General features: G+C 40.7%; 1 pseudogene; it reads left to right on the top strand.

The window, feature by feature from the left end:
- The window catches only part of LOC107399641 (vacuolar protein sorting-associated protein 8 homolog), a 43,729-nt pseudogene extending 33,037 nt beyond the window's left edge, over positions 1-10,692 (top strand).
- Positions 10,693-18,374: the final 7,682 nt, after the last annotated feature.

Genomic DNA, 18,374 nt, shown 5'->3' with positions numbered 1-18,374 from the left:
CACCTTTCTATGTTATTTTTCTCTTTTGGGGGGTCTGCCACCCAGCTCCCAAATAAATCACACACAGAGGCTTATTCTTAATTATAAATGCCCTGCCTTAGCTTGGCTTGTTTCTTGCCAGATTTTCTTAACTTAAATTAGCCCATCTACCTTTTGTCTCTGGGTTTTTCCTCTTCTCTTACTTCTGTAAATTTTACTCTTAGTCCATGACTGTCTGTGTAGCTGTGTGGCTGGCCCCTAGAGTCCTTTTTCTTCTCTGGCTCTTCTCCTCTCTCTCCAAATTTCTCCTTCTGTTTACCCTCTCTGCCAGCCAGCCCTGCCTATTTATCTTTCCTGCCTCACTATTGGGCATTTAGCTCTTTATTAGACCATCAGGTGCTTTACACAGGGACAGCAACACAGCTTCACAGAGATAAGCAAACACAAAATAAAGGTAACACACCTTAAAATAATAGTCTACAACATTTCCCCCTTTCTGTCTAAATAAAAATAAAGGTTTTATTTTTAGTATAACTACATACAACAAAAACAATTATCAAATAAGAATTCATTTACAATATTCAGTCCATTTACATTTAGCAGATTCAGAGAAAGCACTCCACCATCCATCCATCTTAGTGACTCCAAAGTTTTATACCTAAATTACTTACTATCATATCTAAGGAAAACTGCAATTATAACTATCTAGTCTTCAATTCCATCAAAGACCCTAGAAGGATATAAAATTATTTAAGTAAACAAGTATGGCATTGCAAACAACTTCCAAAAGCTCTAGAAATGACAAGAGATATCTGACTTCCTGGGCCGTCACCCAGAGTTTCTCTGCAACATTGGGGCATCCATTTTCAGCCTACAGGCCGATAATATCTGGCAGACTTTTCAGTGAAGCAGGAATTTTGTACTGTCCTACCTTGTTTTGGCAACATTCATCAGTCACTTTACTCTGTGTCCTGCAGAGTGTCTGGCAGACTCTTCTGTGAAGCAGGAACCCTAAAGGACCATCCCTCCTTGTTTTGGCAAAGTTCAGTGGTCACTTTCCTGTGGGTCTTGCATGTCCAGTTTATATAGCATACTGTCAAGCAGTCAAGGCAAGAGCAGTTTCTTTGCCCAATGGCTAACTTTGCAACATTGAAAACAAACTCCATAAGGAGTTTCTTGGATGCCCATCATCTCTGAAGTAAATTGCTGTAGCCAGGAGCAGATGTGAATCATTGTCATGAAAAGCCCTAAGTTAACAAAACTTTTTAAATGCCATATTCTGTAGGTCTCTGAAAGGTTTGAAGACCATCTGTCTATTTGAAATATATCTCTATGTGATCTGGAAAGCATACCTAATATATCTACAATTTTGGTTGTTATAAATGACTAACCACTAAACTATGTTTCCTGATTATCCTATGTAGTTGATAATAATAGCTTTCAAAAACTAAAACTTCACCCTACATTTCCAAAGAACTACAAAGGCACAATATGTCAGGCAAAAATAAAAACATACATACAATATGTTGTAAAAAATAATCTTAAATTTTTATCAACATACAAAAATCCTTTAAATAAGACTAAAAACATATATACAGTGTAACAACATAACTTTAAATTTGTATCATTATTCTATATTCATCTAAATGATAACAAACATCCATAACCCACCAAAAAAGCAGAAAACATCCACACCTCCCAATCTCTTGAGAATGTGGACATAGTTTTCTTCAAACTGCTTCCTGCTGTCTGTGGACAAAGCATCTTTAGGGTCCTAGAGAGAAAATCTGAGATAATGGCCAAGTACTGGGAAGAACAGCTGTAACCTTTGCTGATTGATATCACCTGTCAAGATTCAGGAGGTCTTGCCTGATCAAACCTGATCCATATTAACCCTGAATGATTCCATAACCTCTTATCTCCTGTGGGAACAAAACTCCAAAGCATTTTGGATTTCCATTTGATAAATACAGTTTTTGACTTCTTTTTTAAAGTTAAGGCATTTCTAAAGTATCTAGATTGGCTCAATTTTGCAGTCCTGTTCACAGTCCCATGTCTATCAGCAGCTGTCCTTTGCTTTTCAACAATTAAAAAGTTAAAAATCAACACAATAACATACAGGATATAGACTCCTTGTGAATTTCCCACCTCTTGGTGGCTTATTCTTTTTTATATTACTTTTTTCTCTCTTTAAAGACTTTATTATTTAACTATTCATTTTTTCTATAAATATACCTTTTTCTTAAGCCTATGCATATTGTTAAACACACTGTAACCTGTTTAGAGGTTTTTCCATCTGGACCTCTTTTATTTCATATTTTTTAGCCTTTTTAACCACATGAACAAACTTTAAACTGCTAAGCAGCGTGGACCTCTGCCCGCAGCTTTGGCAGCTGGCTGGGCTCACTTCTTGGGTCAGTAAAGCCAGGCTGAAACTCATGAGCCCAGTCAGAGGTTTGTGTTCAGAACTGCATTCAACCTTAGAGCTCTAAAATGATGATGCTATCACTGTGCCAGGCATACTTAGTTTGTTCCTACTTAACTTCATACTGACTGCTCAAGGGCTCACTGGCTAACATAAACTGGCCAAAACTCTTAAAGGAGATGTATTTTTTTTCAAGCTTTCTCAGGCCCTATGGAAATTCGAGTGCCACACTGGTTCACCAAAATGTTGTTGGTTGTTTTTTACTCATTGCTCTTTTGGGGGGCCTACCACCCAGCTCCAAGATAAATCACACATGGAGGCTTATCCTTAATTATAAATGCCTGGCCTTAGTTTGGCTTGATTTTTGCCAGCTTTTCTTTACTTAGCTTGTCTACTGTTTGCCTCCAGGCTTTTCTTGTTCTCTCACTCCTGTAAAGCTTACTCTTACTCCATGGCGTGCTGTGTAGCTGGGTGGCTGGCCGGGAGTCCTCCTCCTCATGCTGGTTGATCTTTTCTCCTCCCAGATTTCTCTTATTTATTCTCTCTGCCTGCCAGTTCCATCTATCCTTTCTCCTGCCTCGCTATTGCCTGTTCAACTCTTTATTAGACCATCAGGTGTATTAGACAGGCAAAGAAACACAACTTCACAGAGTTAAACAAATGCAACATAAACAAAAGTAACATCACTTAAAATAGTATTCTACAACATTTCTCCCCTCTCTCCTCTGAGACCAAATACTTGGGTGTTTGCCCTTCAACTCATGGTTTATGGATGATAGCTTTACATGCTTTAAAATTTGTATTAATGGTGTCAAAAGGTACATGTCTTATTGCTAATCATTTTTCTGCTTTTTTGTTTTGTTTTGTTGTTTTGTTTTTTCCAGACAGGGTTTCTCTGTGTAGCTTTGGAGTCTGTCCTGGAACTCACTTTATAGACCAGGCTGACCTTGAACTCAGAGAGATCCACCTGCCTCTGCCTCCCGAGTGCTGGAATTAAAGGTGTGTGCCACCACTGCCTGGCTTCTGTCTAGTTTTTAATTAGCTGATCTTATGTTTTCAAGTCTGTCTTGTCCATCTTAATGATGATAGAATTTTCCACCAAAGGAAATTTGCCAATTTGATTTTTTTCTTTGTTGAGAACTGTTTAGAGGCTTCCAAGTTTGTTGTTGTGTTTTGCTGTTATTATCAGAGCTACAAGTGTATATCTTTGTGTATATGTTCATATGCCTGTATGACTTTCCACTAGAAATGGACTTTCCTCAGGTGTGATCTATCCTTTGATATCATATGACTTCTAAACATGTGTGTGGGCTGCATTCATAGGTGTTCTGGGATGCACATGGCCTGTGCACCTCAGGTTGGCCATGCCTGCTACAGTAGCTAAGTGATGGTATTTCCAGTATTCCTAAGAGTTTCTGTTCTCATCAGCATTTTTGATGCGTGTCATTTCCCCACAGCCTTGATGAGTCCTAATTTCATAACCAATTAAGAAACATTTCCACTCAATATATTTAGTATGTTTCATTGTGACAGTATGATGGTGTCACTGGTGGGTACTCACCTTGGTTCTGTTTTCCTGATGGCTTTTGCCCTTCTTCACCCTAGACATTGTGTCTGGTTTCTTCATCCCCTTTTCTTTGCTGACTAGATTTAAAGTGCTTCTTCCTTCTGTCTGATGCATCTTTGACATGGCTTTGCTTCTGTTTTGATTTATTACTCCTCTCAGGGTTAAGCTTGTGTGTTCCTCTTTTAATGACACAAAAGGATTCCCTTCTAACTTCTATAATTTAACATCTTATATTTTAGCTTTAATCCATCTATAGGCGGGTCAAGAAAAAATGTCTTTTTCCTTACATAATGCTAAATGGCCCATACTTATGACATTTTATATTTCCTCACTGACTTAAAAATTATCTTTATTATCATTGTATATGTATATATATGTATGTATATATATACATATATATATATATACTCACATACACACACATATATACGTGTGTGTGTGTGTGTGTGTGTGTGTGTGTTTGTGTTCATTAATGTGCCACAGTGCACATGTAGAAGCCGGAGGACAACTCTCAGGAGTCCTTCCACCATGGCAGATCGGAATTGAACTCAGGTCATGAGCTTCCAGGCAGCAACTTTAGCCACTGAAACATTTTGCTGGTTCTCTGTCTGAGTCAGGGTTACTATTGCTGTGATGAGACACCATGACCAAAGAAACTTGGAGAGAGAAGAGTTTATTTGACTTATTCTTCCTCATCACTCTTTATCACATCAAGACAGCAACTCAAACAGGTCAGGATCCCAGAGGCAGGAGCTGATGCAGAGGCCATGGAGGGATGCTGCTTACTGGCTTGCTTCCCATGGCTTGCTCAACCTTCTCTCTTTTAGAACCCAGGACCACCAGCCCAGGGATGGCACCACCCACAGTGGGCTGGGCTCTCCCCCATCAATCACTGACTAAGAAAATGGCCTACAAGCTTGCTTACAGCCCAGTCTTATGGAGGCATTGTCTCAATGGAGGTTCTCTCCTTTCAAATGACTCTAGCTTGGGTCAAGTTGACATAAAACTAGCCAGCACACCCCCTCTTACTGATTATTAACACCATGCTGTGTTATTTTAAGCTCTATACATGCACAGATCTGTGTGTGGTTCCTGTCTGTTCCTTACATATGTACCACATATTAGTCAATGCAGCTTTACAGGAAGGCTTATTGTTTGGAGAAAACCATGTCCCCTTCCTGTCTTGATAATACTCCAGCAGTTCCCTGCCTCTTCCCAGCCCTGAGTCACTTAGGAATCACAATACTAAGTTTCTCTAGAGACTTTCTGGAGCTTTGGCTATGAAATGCAAATTGCACCAGTGTGGAGAGAATTGACAGCTCTGTGGCACTGATACTTCACATTCATAAATACTTGGCTTTTTAGAATGCCTTTTGTGTCTTTTGGTGAGGTTTTATAAACTTTTTTTTTTGTTTTTTAAGGCAGTCTCACTGTGTATCCCTGGTTAACCTGGAACTTGATATGTAGAGCGGGCTGGCCTGGGACTGAGAGATCCTACCTCTGTCTCCTGAGTGCTTTGGTTACAGAGGTGTGCATCCCATGCCCTGTCTCTGTAAGGACATTTCAACACAGCAGTGCAAAAAGAAATGGATGATCTGTGAGCCTGCCCATCACAGTGACACTTTAGTATTTCTCTAGTATTTGCTGGATTTCATTTTCTGTACTTTCCCTCTCTTATTTATGAATGTACTTAAAATTATTTTTACTGATTTAGATTTCTTAGTTTATTAATTTTTACTAAAACCCCATAAGTTAATATCTACTCTTTTTATTTTGTTCTGAATGCTCTCTATAGAATTATAGCTGACACTTTGCAGTTTATAGCATTATTGTTTGTTTATGTGTGTTGGCTTTTCTTCAGGGGATGCACCTCATTCAGATGTGTAACAAATTTGGAAAATAAACAAACAAAGCAATGAATTTCTTGAAAGTAGAACTGCCAGATGGGTTCAATATAAGACAGGCTCTCCATGCTGCACTGCACTAAATGCTACAGACACAGGGTCATTAATGAGCATTGGGTGTGTTTTGTGTGCTGTACTCTTTGCACTTGTAAACAGAATCTACAGGAGTGCTTTCTTGATTTTCTAGATTACACAAAAGTGTCAGCTCCATGAAGTCACTGCATATCTGTTGGAGAAGAAAGGGGATGTTCATGGTGCCTTCCTCCTGCTGCTGGAGGTAGCGTTTGCGAGTGCTCACTGTCACACTTTTGTCTCTCTGAAATTCTGTCTGTCTTTGTCTCTTGTGTTTTGAGGTAAGCTTCAACATAAGTATGTTTTCTTTTCTGTGATTTTTTTTCACCATGATGCTTTTGAGATTTCTCTCCTATTTATCAGTGATTTTTTTTTTTGGTTTTTCGAGACAGGGTTTCTCTGTGTAGCTTTGCGCCTTTCCTGGGACTCACTTGGTAGTCCAGGTTGGCCTCGAACTCACAGAGATCCACCTGGCTCTGCCTCCCGAGTGCTGGGATTAAAGGCGTGCGCCACCACCGCCCGGCTATCAGTGATTTTTGTGTTGTATAATATTTAGTTATTAACAAACTGTCATTGTGTCTCCATTCTCTTGATTGACACCTGTCATATATCTAGATTTGGAGTCTTCAGGAATATAATTGTTTTCATCACTCTAGTACTAATGTTTTTTGCAAGGGCTATACCATTTTATACTTCCAATAATAGAAGCTTGAATTATTCCTTTCTTACTAGTATTTGGGGTTCTCTCAATTTAAAAAGAAACATTCCTTCTTGCAAAGATGATTGTAAAGTATAAAATTCACCATTTTAGCCACTTTGGTGGTAAGTGTACCATTCAGCAAGGCCGAATATAGTCATATTGTTATGCATCTGCCACCATCCACCTACAAACTGTCCCATCATCCAAGTTTGCAGTAGTACATATATGAGCTGATGAGAGCCTTTGACATGGATGTGGCTGTAGTTGTAGAGAGAAGAGGTGTGAATCTGGAAAGTTGACTATCATTTGGTATGAAGGGGAGGAAGGATAAATGTTGACATTGACTTATAAACTGAAAATCCATAATTCAAAGTTCTATGGATTTTGGCTTACAAGGCACCCAAGAAGAGGAGCCCTTTGAATTATGGGCAGAATTGGTGACACCTGATCTCTACAGCCATTCCTATACTGCAAGCTATGTGGACAGGTCGTCAGTGCTGAGGAACAGCAGAAGAATGCTGGATTTGTTTATTTACTTACTTACATGTGGATCTCTATGTAAGCCACAGTGTTCATGTGGAGGTCAGAGGACAAGTTTCAGGAATCCTTTCTCTCCCTCCACCATGTGGGTCCCAGGGTCCCAGGGTTGGAGATCAGGTCCTTAAGGCTTGGGAACAGGGACTGAGCCATCTCACTGACTGTTTCTTTGGGGTCCACTTGTAAAATTTGTGTAAGTATGTCGTGGGTAGAAATATAAAGTGTTTTGTCACCTCTGTGTTTTTACCTCCTAGAGACTGCAGAACAGACTCTAAGAGATAACACAGCAGGGAGGAAGTAAGTTCATGGATGTAAAACGCTTTTCCTCCACTAACCTCATGTTGTGAAAAATGTTATATAATATACCGCCTTAATTTAGTAATGACTACACTTAGCCATTTTCTTAGTTACCCTTTATCTACTTTAATGTAGATTGAAGATTTAGTGGTCTTCAAGGATGCTGGACAGGAAGACATGCACCACTGTGGTGTGATGAGGTTAGCTGTGCAGGGAATGCATCGCTTCTCACTGTCTGTGGTCATCTCCAATTGCACTTGTATATGCATGACTTGGCTGTGTGTGGGTCCATAACTAACATGCTTAAACTTGGTGTCCTCTGCCAAACAGCAGCAGATCAGAGCGTTTGGTCTGTGGCCCCAAGCAGTAAATCTGGAGTGACTGACACAGATAAACTTTGTTGTGTTCATTGACATTTCTTTTAATTTTTAAAAATTATGGTAAAATAAGAAAAAACTACCAAAAGTATCAACGGCAATAAATATTATCATACTGTAATGCATGCTTCACTAGCACCTAGTTCCAATTTTTGTTCCCCCCAGGCAGACCCTCTATCTCCACAGGCAGCAGTCCCCCCCCCCCAACACCACTTTGCTTTCTGTTCTGCTCTCTATTTCAGATTCACTTTCTGAATTTGCCTGACTCATAAGAGCGAAATCCTTGCCGGGCGGTGGTGGCACACGCCTTTAATCCCAGCACTCGGGAGGCAGAGGCAGGCGGATCTCTGTGAGTTCGAGGCCAGCCTGGGCTACCAAGTGAGTCCCAGGAAAGGCGCAAAGCTACACAGAGAAACCCTGTCTCGAAAAATCAAAAAAAAAAATAGTGAAATCCTAGTATGTTTGAGTTTATGGTTGACTCATTTCCCTTGGTGTAACATCTTTAAGGTTCATAAATGTTGGAAAACATGTCAGGGTGGTCCTCTAAAGCTGTACAGTGTTCTACTGTATGCATGTCTACCACATGCATTTACCTTTTTAACAAACACTTGGACTGGCCCACCTTGGTCTGCTGGATAATTCTGTTGTGAACATCCTTTTCATGCAGATATTTTCTGGTTTCTCACTTTCATTTCTTTTGGGTATAAAAACAAAAGTGGGGTCAATCGATAAAGTAGTAATTTTAAAAGTTCCTTTGTGCTTTGGAGTAACATCCAGCCTACCAGGCAGGTGTTCTAACCCTGTTTTTAGGATTCTCCATAGGCATGCATGGTTCACATCCTCTGCATTGTGTGAGATCAGTCACACCACATTCTCATTGACATGTTCATCCTTCCCCTTCTCTCCCCTTTCATTCTCTATCAATCATGATGGGTGTCAGGGGGCTCCCTTCTACTCCACTCCTCTCCCCCTTCATCCTTCCCCTTTTCTCCCCTTCCCTCCCCTTCCCTCCCTTCATAGTTTCTGTCTGTGACATCAGGTGTTTTGACTGGCCAAGCATTTTTCATGTACTTGTTTTTACCATTTGCATATGTTATCTGTTCTGTTCTTCCATCCATTTTTAGTCAAGTATTTGCTTTCATATTCCTTTACAATCTAACATATCTTGCCAGAAGTTCAGGGAATCCCTTCATAGGTGAGATTTGGATTATCTTACCACTTAAAAACATGTTTCTTGAACCACACCTCCCACCATTCCTCTAGTCCTCTTTTATCCAGCAACTCTTTAGATAATTTGCCCATATTTTTGGATGCTTAGGTAACAGTTTGTGTTAGATCATGGCCATCTTGTATTACATTGTGGTTTTTTGAAACCTATGAAAATACTAGACATCTAGTTACTACTTTTGAACTGTCAGTATGTGCTCAATCAATTTGATTATATTGTATTTGGTGTATTTTATGCATTTTTTTAAATTTAGTGTTACAAGAATAATTTTGCAAATATATGATTGGCCAAGGGAAAGTAGGAAGGGTATTTCCCGACTGCTGTGGTAATTTGTAGGCAGCATGTCCAGAAGACAGTTTCCCAAAGTTTATAGTCTCATAACGTATCCAGTAACAGCCTTGTGCCTTCAGATTCTCTCTTGACAGTGTGCTAAGACATCCAAATATCTGCTAAGTGAATGGCCTTGGGTTTAGTCTTCATGGGTATCACACAGTTAACTAAATCACAGCCCTCCCTCATCTGAAGTTTTAGTCTCAAGGAGACAGAGAGATAAAGCATGTAATACAAGTTGAACAGAGTGTGCCAGAGGAGCCATGGGAATGACAAAGGAGTTGAGGGTTCAGGAGTCAGTGTGTGTTATGGAAGACATGTACAGAGCATGAAAGGGGCTTTGAAGCTTAGGGTGGGAGTGTGTGGAAGTGGCCAGTCAGTAGCCTCACGGGGAACATAGGTGAGGAGAAGCTGAGGCAGAGTCTCTGTTGTTAAGGACTGGGGATCTTTGGTGGTTTCCTGTACAGAGAGGCGGTCTGATTGGACTTGTATGAAAGTGAAGGGAAAGGTAGGCTCTGAAAGTCAGAGATGCAGTGAAAAGCTGTGCTCCATCTGGGGTCAGGGAGGGGCACAGCAGGTCTACAGGTACAATGAGCAAGGGATAAAAGAAGGAAGCATTAGAGATGAGAGTGACTCATAGATCAGGGAACTTGGAGATGGCGACTCTAATTCCTCTGGAAATTGAGGTGAGTAAGATGAGTTACAGGACACTTGATCAAAGTGACTAAGGAAGGAAGTTTCTCTTAGCTCACAGTTTAAGGGTGTGGTCCTTCACAGTGAAGCGGGGCAGCAGCTCCAGCTATGGCAGCAGGAGCCTGAGGCACCTGGCCATGTGGAAGACAGAAGAAAGGACACTGTTTTCTTCTCCTTATTAAGTCTGGACTTTAGCCCTTGGGAGAGTGACACCCATGTTCTGGGTGGCTCTCCAAGCTCTTCAATTAAAACTTTTGGACACACAACCACTACTACCACCACACACACACACACACACACACACACACACACACACACACACACACAGGTATGTTTACATGGTGATTCTGAATTTAGCTCAGTTGACAATGAAGATTAACCAACTAAAGCTAGACACAGAAAGGAGGGGAAAATACATGTTTCATAGAAGCTCTGAGGTCTTAATAGCATATCTTTGACATTTATCCTCTTTTCAAATCTAGATACCAAGGAGGCTTTTCCACTGAAGGGTGTTGAAGATACCATGGTAGAGACGATTGCACTTTGCCAGAGAAATTCACAGAATTTGAATCAGCAGCAATAAGAGGTAGACTGATATCTGCTTAGGCATGTAAAAACTTGTTCTGTGTGGAAACTTGCAGTTAATTCTATTTCCACTGCCCTCTTGGCAACCTGAATTTAATTTGTTTGGGCTTTAATCACTTTTTAGTGTTCCCAGGATTGTAAGGTTCTTGATGTCATTATCAGAAGGATCTGGCTCTTTTCTTTTATAAAGGCCTCAGGAGGCCCATGGATTCAGCTGCAAAGTGTTGGTGTGGGAATGCTGGGTGCCTGTGGTGCCTGTAGAATGGAACTTCTGTTTCTGCCAGGTGGTGGAACTGGTCATCAGTTGTCATCATCTCTTCTGTTCACAGTGGATAGGAGTGAGCATGAAGATCAAGAGCAAAGCCCTTGCGGGTAGCAGAGTCCAGCAGAGGGTAAAGGGAGGCTGTAATACAGTGAATATCAGCCTTGGCTACACATAGGAGTGGACTGGAGCCTTTGAACATTTTCATTACTTAATTAACTGATAGTCTCCGCGGCTACCATCAGTACGTCCTAATGCTGTGTATGTGATTCTAGCGAGTAGCCAAGCTTAGGAAGCTCTGCTAACAGTGCAGACTGAACAAAGTTAAGGCAATAAACCAGAGAGGTGCAGATGAGCACCCCATGCAGTGAGACAGGAACCACAGGTGCCATGGGATGGAGAGCTGAATGCTCCTGTGTTTTTACAAGTAAAGTTGTCAACTGGGGTGGGAGTCTAGTAACAGCACATGCCTAGCCTGTGAGGGCCTGAGTTCCGTCCCCGGAGAGCACTGATAGCGGTTAGCTGTAGCCCACGCACAGCTTCTCTGTCTCTGCTTGCCCCTCCAGTGTTCCTGATCTGGCATTGTACTGATAGCAAGGCCTTTTCTCACATCCCAGATTTCTCAAATGGGGAACTAAGGTTAAATTTTCATATGTGTAGCTGAAGTTTTCTCTAGTCCTGCCCAGCACCACAGACCCCACAGCCACTTATAAAATAATAATTCAGAAGCTTTATTAATGAAAGCTGCGTTGCCATTAGCTCAGGCCTACCACTGACTAGCTCTTACATTTAAACTCAGCCCATTTCTGTTCATCTGTATGTTGCCACGTGTTCTGTGGCTTTATCTGTGTGCCATTACATGCTGCTCCCTGGACAGTGGGCTGGCATCTACTGATTCAGCCTTCTAGTCTTCCCACAATTCTTTGTTTGCTTATCCCACCTATACTTCCTGCCTGGCTCCTGGCCAATCAGCATTTTATTTATCAACCAATCAGAGCAACACATTCACAGAATACAGAGTGATATCCACAGCACATATGTATGTACTATATATGTTAAAATAAAAAGAATGCATCTTGGCATGTTTTCTGTCTTCATAATTTTATAATTTATTATGTTTTTGTCAGGGATTGTAAAAAGTATGCATAAGAAACATTTACATATAGATGTTATTTTTTCCTTATGACTTTTTGGTGAAATAACACAGATACCTTAAAAAATCATTCAGTACTGGAGACTGGGGTGTGATGCAGCAGTTAGAGTACTTGACATGAGCAAGAGGTGTAGGGAGCCACCATTCTAAGATGGCGCTGGCTTCCTGGTAGCCCAGCTGTAAACAACTCCATATTTGGCTATGCTCCTAGGACTACATGTCCTAAGGTCTGCGCATGCACGAGTATGGTAATTGGCCCTATGTCCTCAGCCTATCCCGTGGCTCCCCGTGCTTACATTTTGGCGGGACCCAATCACAGTACGGCACATTTGCCTGATTCCCTATATAAGCAGTGGCATTTTAGTCCTCGGGGGCCCCTCACCTCCCCCTCTCCCTTAACCAAAAGGCGCTCCAATAAAGTGTGATCTGAGAAGAATCCTCGAATGGTGGTCATTCTTCCTCGCTGGCCAAGGAGCTCACCACAAAGAGGGCTGGAGTACAGACCTCCAGAATCTGTGTAAATTCCAGGGAGATGTGGTGACTGTTAGAGGCTAGCCTTCTACAAATTCTGGGTTTGACTGGGGGTCTCCATGTGCACATGCATACATGCACACATATACACATGCAGACACACACACTAACCTTTATTTCTTAATTATCCTAAAGAGTTGGTAATAATAGCTTTCAAGGACTAGAACTTTACATTTTTAAAATGGGCTGCATAGGTACAATACCTTAAAGAAGAGTAGAAATATGTATATATAAATGTTACATTATAACAAAAATAACCTTAAATTTGTATCAATACACAAAATTCCATACCAATGTAAAATATTTGAGACTAATAGTTGCTTTTCAGTTTAAAAGTAGATTCAATAATCTGTTGTGAAATATTATTTTGTAGTATGTTACTTTTGTTTATGTTGCATTTGTTTAACTCTGTGAAGCTGTGATAATTTGCCTGTCTAACACACCTGATGGTCTAATAAAGAGCTGAATGGCCAACAGCAAGGCAGGAGAAAGGATAGGTGGTGTTAGCAGGCAGAGAGAAGATATAGGAGGAGAAATCTGGGAGGAAAAAGGGAAAAGGAAGTAGCCAGAGAAGGAGGAGGACTCAAGGGGCTAGCCACCCAGCTACAGAGCAAGCCACGGAATAAGAGTAGGACTTACAGAAGTAAGAGAATGGGAAAAGCCCAGATGCAAAAGGTAGTAGATGGGATTAAGGAAAGCTGGCAAGAAACTAAGCCAAGCTAAGGCTAGGAATTCCTAATTATGAATCAGCCTCCGTGTATGATTTATTTGGGAGCTGAGTGGCAGCCCCCCCAAAAGGAGTAAAAACCCACGACCAACAATAATCTACTGTTTCATTCTATTATTCCTTTATCCCCCTCCTTTTTTTCACTAAATAAAGAGAAAGAAGGATAGAGGAAAGAGAAAGAAAAGAAACCCCTTAATCTAATCTCCTTTGCTTAATTTCCTACCTGATTATGACCAATGACTTGCAACTAACTTCCCTAAACAATGACATTTACCCATAATCCATTGAATGACCAAAAATCATCCACCCCACCTCTTGATAATGTGGGTGTCATGTTCTTAAAATTATTTACTGTTGTCTGGGGGTAACTACGTCTTTAGGGGCTCCTGAGAAAATTGAGACAACAGTCAAGTCCTGGGAGAGCTAGCTGTACCATTTGTTGTCCAGTCTCTGTGTTACGGGAAATTGCAGGGCTTAACTGAAGTCCTAGCTGGAGTAGTCTCTCAGCTAGCAGCTTTGAAGTTGTCCTGAGCAGTTTTATGATGACACTGTAACAAAGACATTTTGTGAGACTGGATCACCTGGCTACATGTCTTCATTAGTTCTGGTCTTTTTTTTTTCTGAAAACACAAATATGGAATGTGGTGTGCACAAGTCAGCTAAAGATGATTTTCTGTTCTATGTTTGAGCAGGTAAAAGGCATCTGTCAACTTTATAAGTCTGTTTAGACAATATAATAAAACTGTACTTTAAAAGCTATGGATTCCTTCCATATGAAAGGATGGCATATAATAAGTCTTGAGGACTCTGTATCCAACAAGATTGATCATGTCTCAGCCAGTCTCAGAGCTGTTCCCATGCAGAGGGATCAGCATATACATCATCTGTCTTGTAGTTTTTCTTGGATTCTTCCTTCATGTTCATAGCCAAGATTTTCAGGAGGTTTCCCCCAGTCTAATATGATTTTTATTAATTTTGAAGGAATCCATAACTTTTCATTTCCTGTGGGAACAAAGGCATAACCTTTTGCCCAATGCAACACATTTCCTGACTTCCATTCTCAAGTTAAGACATCCTTAAAATATGTATATGCTGGTTTAATTAAGCATTTTTTTTTACAATCCAATGTCTCTCAGCAGTTTTTTGCTCATGAGTATTTAAAAAATTTAAAGTTAATGAAATACTATAGGATCTACATGCTCTATGTTAACAGTATTGCACATCCATATGTGGCTTGCTCTTTATATATTACTTCACTTTCTCTTTAAAGACATCACTTTATTATTTACAAACTATTTATTTTTCTATGACTGTCTATACCCATTTTTGTTTTTTCTTCAGCACCTAAGCACATTTTCAAGCATAATGTACCTGTTCAGAGGTTTTTCTTGGTCTAGGCCTGGCTTTCTGCATGCCTTCAGCTTTCTCTGACCATGAGAGCCAAGCCTTAAAGGGCCAGGCTACTGGCTGTGTGGTTCTTCTTAGCACCTGGCGCTGGGAGCTGGCTCTACCCCACCTTTGGTCAGTCCAGTGGGATGCCCCTTGGTTCTGGACCATAGCCACTATTTTCCTTTCTGGGGGAGCCTATCTGCTCTAGTTATGAGACATTGGTGACCCCCTGCTGCAGCAAGTGTTTCTACATAGTGCCAAGTGTTGTGCCAGCTGTTTAAGTGCTTGACCTCACAGAGGGGCCTCTGAAAGGAGCCATGCCTCTGTACGCCATTAGCACCTGGCCAGCTTCAGAGATGGAGTTACTAAGAAGCAATGTCTGGCTCCATGCCCAGAACTTTTTCAGCTTCCTCAGGCCCTCTGTGGATATATGTGCCATGTGTTGGACACCAAATGTAGTCAGAATTTCTTTGGATGACTATGCCCCAAATAATGATTCAGAGACTTAATAATTATGAAAGCTTGGCCTTAACGTAGACTTGTCCTTAGTTAGCTATTATAACTTAAATTAACCCATTTATAGTAACCTACATTCTGCCAGATGGCTTGTTACCTTTCCTCAGTACCATACACTGTACTTGCTCCAAGTCTCACTGGTGAATTTTCTGCCTCTCTGATTCTTCCCAGAGTTCCTCTCTCTCTGTCTGGAAGTTACACCTTTCCTCCCCTGCCTTGGCTATTGCCCATTCAGCTCTTTATTAAACCAATCATTAGGTACCTTTCAGAAAGTGTTATCTAATTCCACAACAGATTCCTTGAGGCTTGGTGTTATTTGTCCTTCATTCCTTCCCCTCCTGTACTGACCCCCCACCTCCCCAGTTGGAGACCCTTTCCCATGAATACTCTTTACCATCTCTCCCACTATCAACTAGTTTCTGCCTCATTTCTGAGAAATTTTCACAACAATAGCAAAATATTTAAATGCTCATCTTTCTGCAGATTTATTTTCATGAAAATCATTAAGCTTAGAGGATTTCTTTTTTAATATGATTTTATTCTTTGAGAACTTCATCAAGTATATTTTGATCATACTCATCCCCACTCGCCCATCTAACTCCTCCCAGATCCATTCCCACCTCCTGTTCCCTCCTAACTGTGTGTCCCTCCTTTTTTTCTCAGAATCCACTGAGTCTCATTGTTCAACCAATATATTATAATACATGTGGCTCCACCCACTGGAGCATGATCTGTCCCTCAGGGACTAGACCTTTAAAGAACACCAATGACTTTTCCTCCTCTAGAAGACTTCCACTTCAGTGGTGCCTCAGTTAGTGGTGGGAGATTTTTAATCATAGTTTACTTTGTAGCTCTTTGTTTTGTATTAAAGAAATTGAGAACAAAAACAGTTGCTAGAAACAAGGAAGTAACTAGAAGATTTTAAACACCCAAAAGCTTGATAATGAACCACCTTGTCTATTGCCCAGGAGAAGGTCTACTAGAAAATCCAGTTATTTGGGGGTATTTTCTTGAAGATAGACCTTAGGAAATTGGATGATCAGTCCTTCTCCAAGGAGGCTGAGCACACCACCTCTGCTATCTGTTCTATATGACTTTCTGTGTTCTGCAGAAACACTTGCAGTATTCTATGACCATGGGAGACAAATATTAAACTGTTAGGCTACCACAGAGTGGCACTAGCTGCTGGCTGTGCACCCCTTGGTTCTCTGAGAGCCTAGTCTCATGCCAGCAGGTACAGGCAGGAGCCACATTTATTGCCCCAGCTCTGGACAGTTGCTGAGCCCACTTTCCAGAGTCCCTGCATATGTCAGCCAACTACTGTGAGTACTCACAGAGAGGCCCAGGCAGCAATTTCTCTATCCATGTGGTTGCGCCCCATGTTGGGTGCCAAATGTAGCAAGCTTTCTTTTGAGTCTCCAGCTCATAAATAATAGCATGGAGATGTTTTATTAATTATGAAAGCTTAGCCTTTAGCTTAATCTTGTCCCCAATTAGCTCTTATATCATAACCCATTTATATTAATCTATAGTCTGCCATGTATCTTGGTTACCTCTCTTCTGTACTGTATGTCCAACGTGTTCCATGTCTCACTGGCATCTCTATTCTTCCCAGAGTTCTCTCTCTCCCTAGAAATCCCACCTGTTCTCTCCTGTGTGGCTATTGGCCATTCGGCTCTTTATTAAACCAAGCAAGTAACACATCTTTACACAGTATTTGTATTGTGTAATCAAATATTGTACAACAGTCCCTACCTCTGCATATCTATTGCTATATTCTGATTGTCCACACCTCTGCATAAGTGTTCCTATATGTTGAGTTCCCCTACCTGTGCATATCTGTTCTATATGCTGAGTGCCCCCATCTCTGCATATCTGTTCCTATGTGGCATCTCATGTGATACGATTGTCACAATATGCATCATTATTTTAACATGAGTTTTTAGACTTACTCAGCTTAAAATCTTATAAATCAGTATTATAGAATAAGAGAGATAAAAAAGGTGAAAGGACTGGTATTAGTGCCAGATACTCTAAGATCAAGTTCTCAGAACAAAGGAGAGTTATTTGCCCCAAGGGGGACAAAAGACAGGGAATAAGAGACAAAGACAGGAGACAAAGGATGAGGGAAAAGGGGGGGGAGAACAAGGGAGAAGGGGGGAGGGATATTTGCTTCAGAGGGACAAAGGACTGCCTCTGGATAGAGAGGAGACAGACATGGCCCATAGACAAATGGCAGTTTATAAAGGGAAAAGGGAAAACCTTGTTAGGATAAGGTGTTTAACTTTAATTGGGTGTGTTAATTAGGTGAGCCAAAGGGAGCCTTTGATTGCTGGACTTTAATACTTTGATAACTGGACCTTGGTAGTCAGCTACAGGAGGAAGAAGTGTCCAAATAAGGGACTAGACCTTGGTGACTAGCTTTAGAAATGTAATCTAACAATTTTTAGCAAGGAAGAGAGAATAGGGGAGAGGCAAGACCTGCCAGAGCCATGGTTATCATGCTTGGGCTTGCCAGAGTCCCTTATGCCATATATTTAAGCTTAATATAGAGATTTAATAGAAGACTAGCTCTCCCATTTAAGATATGAGTATATACCATGGTTTTTATTTCTATAAATATATCATCTGCCATTTGGAAAGTAAGAATAAACTTTTTTTAAAAGATAATTTTAAAAAATCATTTGATTAAATAATTTTATAAATCAAATTTCTAAACATAATAAATAGGCAAACAAAAAGTAAAATTCAGGTATGCTATGTAAAATAAGAGTTACCTGAAATAAACAAGTACATGATGTGCTTCTAAAAACAAGCTAGAAAGAGAACTGAAGGCAAGATACTTGAGAGATTAAAAGGAGGATAAAAATCCCAGCTGAAAGAAATACAGCTCTGAGTCAAGGAGCTACACACTTGGAGAGGGGAGCCTGGGCAGCACAGCTCCCTGCCTCAGCCCCCAATGGGTAAAAGGAGCTCTTTGCAATACTGGACACCCATTATCTCAGACATCCTCCTCAGTGGACCCCACTAGGAAAGCCAGCAGACCTGTTTGTTGTGAGATATCTGTATACTGTGTGAAGATGTATTGCTGTGGTTGGTTTA

The sequence above is a fragment of the Peromyscus maniculatus genome, chromosome 23, assembly GCF_049852395.1.
Source record: "Peromyscus maniculatus bairdii isolate BWxNUB_F1_BW_parent chromosome 23, HU_Pman_BW_mat_3.1, whole genome shotgun sequence".
NCBI lineage: Eukaryota > Metazoa > Chordata > Mammalia > Rodentia > Cricetidae > Peromyscus > Peromyscus maniculatus.
This window is presented reverse-complemented; position numbering and strand designations above follow the sequence as displayed.